This window comes from Buceros rhinoceros, unplaced genomic scaffold, assembly GCF_000710305.1.
Source record: "Buceros rhinoceros silvestris isolate BGI_N320 unplaced genomic scaffold, ASM71030v1 scaffold35082, whole genome shotgun sequence".
Classification (NCBI taxonomy): domain Eukaryota; kingdom Metazoa; phylum Chordata; class Aves; order Bucerotiformes; family Bucerotidae; genus Buceros; species Buceros rhinoceros.
Genome location: NW_010398885.1, coordinates 5335 through 7800, shown reverse-complemented (window position 1 = coordinate 7800; position 2466 = coordinate 5335).

Genomic DNA, 2466 nt, shown 5'->3' with positions numbered 1-2466 from the left:
TGCTTTAATACCAGGGCACAAATTAAACCGCAGATGTGAGGAGCTGTAGGAGAGGGAACCCATTGAGACGCAGAGAGCTGCCGTGCTCCGAGCCTTGGGATTGCCTTCTTTTCCCTGATTTTAACTAATTCCTGGGAATCCCTGACACAACATGGCGATGGAGATGTGAGACAGAAAAATGTATTTTATGAGAGAGGGGGAAAAAAGCCAATGACCAACCCAAGGCCTTGTTCTCAGCCCACCCGGTTGGAGCCTGCACGCTTTTCTGCTTTTAAGTTCCAGTATCCCCAGCCGGTAAATGACTCTCTGCATGGCCGGGCAGAGCCCAGCCTGGCCGGGGGAGAAGAACAAGGCCTGTCTCTCCGTTACCCGGTTATTTATGATTGTGTGAAGGTTGAAATTATTAACCTGGAACTTCATTTATTACGAGAGAGCGGAGATGGAAAGCTCATCGTTCATGAGAAGCTTTCTTTGCTCCACCGTGTTATCTGTGTGGGCTTATCCAGGCACCCAGGGATGGCCCCGGCTGTGCCCACAGGTGTATAAAACACGCGGGGACACTTCGCTCATGAGAAGCTTTCTCTGCTCCACCGTGTTATCTGTGTGGGCTTATCCAGGCACCCAGGGATGGCCCCGGCTGTGCCCACAGGTGTATAAAACACGCGGGGACACTCACCCACCCACCCAACCCCCCCGGTTTCTACAGCCCAGCTCTTTTTTTGGTACCTTTTACAGCCTTTTCACCCGGCCACGATAGAGATCTCCCTCTCTTCTGCTCCAGAGGGACCTTCCCCTCCTCAGCAGCCACAGAAATGGAGCGTTTCGAGTTTGGCAAGAACTTCACACCATTCCCCAAACCATAAAACTTTTATTTGCCCTCGCTGCTTTGATATAAGTTTTCTTAGGGCTTTAGAGCATAAAAGGCAAATTATTCACGGCATTATCCCATCTGCTTTTGCTGCTGGCAAAGGGTTTTTCTCCCTTTTGCTCATGCTGATAAAGTCACCTTTGGTGATGGCTTTTTCCTCCTTTTAATACGAATTTTAGACATGTGTGTTCATCTAAGGGGGTGTTGGTGGGTGTACGTGTGCATGCATGTGCACATGTATGTGTGTATGTGTGTGCATGTGTGCGCACATGTGACTGCATTTTAATAACCATTATCTATAATAAGTAATTTAATTTCTCTTCACATTAAAGGTTCCCGCATGGAAACTCTGGGGCTTTTTTTTTTTTTTTCTTTTTTTGTGATTAATCCTTTTCCTTTGTTTTCATTTGCGGCCCAATGGCAGCCCGGCCCCGGCGCCACGTGACCCCCCTTTGTGGCCGCGGAGGGGGCGGCCCGGCCGCTCTTGGCCCCAGCTCCGGGGGTTTCACCCCAGACGGGGACGCAGACGTGAATCCCCCGTCCAGAACATTCCGAGCGGTCCCTCTCCTGCCTCCTCCTCGCTGTTTCTACCCAGACCTGGTTTATTTTTGCCTTTAAATCCGACTGATAGGACAAGGTAAAATTGATAACAGAAAGTTTATTCAAGAATTGTTCAACAGACAACCCTTAAGCAAGGAAATAAAATAACTACCATAAGAACAAAGAAAGATCTCCAAAGAGGAGGGGTGAGGTGGGAGGGAGGGATTAGCTATAGTTCTTCTAATTCAGGACTATACAATTACAGTCTGGTTCTGCTCTCATGCCTCCAGTAGAACTAATTACATTATTCATAAGTACGAAGGTAACATAAAACTACTGGTCTTTCTAAATTACAATAACTAAAATAAGCTTGTGTACAATGACAAGGAAACACAATGTCCTTTATAACAAGTAAATACTAAAAAAGTACAATTTGATTCTTTTTTCCTCATATAAATACATAATATTGGGGATAAATAATACAAAAAAAGGAAAATATTTTAAACTGGCTATAACCAATAAATATATATGAATGTTCACCAGAACACACACCTATTGAAGGACATCTCGACTGAGTTGGACGAAAGCCCTTCAAAGTTGTTTTTATACCCATTATATGTAAACTCTAAGTGCAACAAAGATGTCCAGACAAGAAAGCATTAGCAAATACTAGAGATCCATTCACTTCTGCTTCTATTGGAGGACATTCCATTTGTTCAATATACCCTGTTTTCACGTAAGGTCAAGAGAAGAGGAGGAAAGAAGCGTAGGACTTCTAAGTCTTAAGATTGCTTTTCTGTTAAGGAACCCTAAGAAAAATACCCCCAAAACAAAAAACCCCGGCGCTGTCGTATGGAGACTTCACATCATCAGAGGCAAAGGTGGGGAAATATTCAGACCTGTCAACTCGTTCTTCCACTCTTTGGACTGCTGTTATTGTTGGGGGGGGGTAGGCATTTCGAAAACTTTCTTGCAAACCTTTTGCAATACTAAGTCCTCTCTAATTCTATTTTTTATTATTATTATTTTTGAGAGGGGAGGCAGGGACCGGAGGGGAA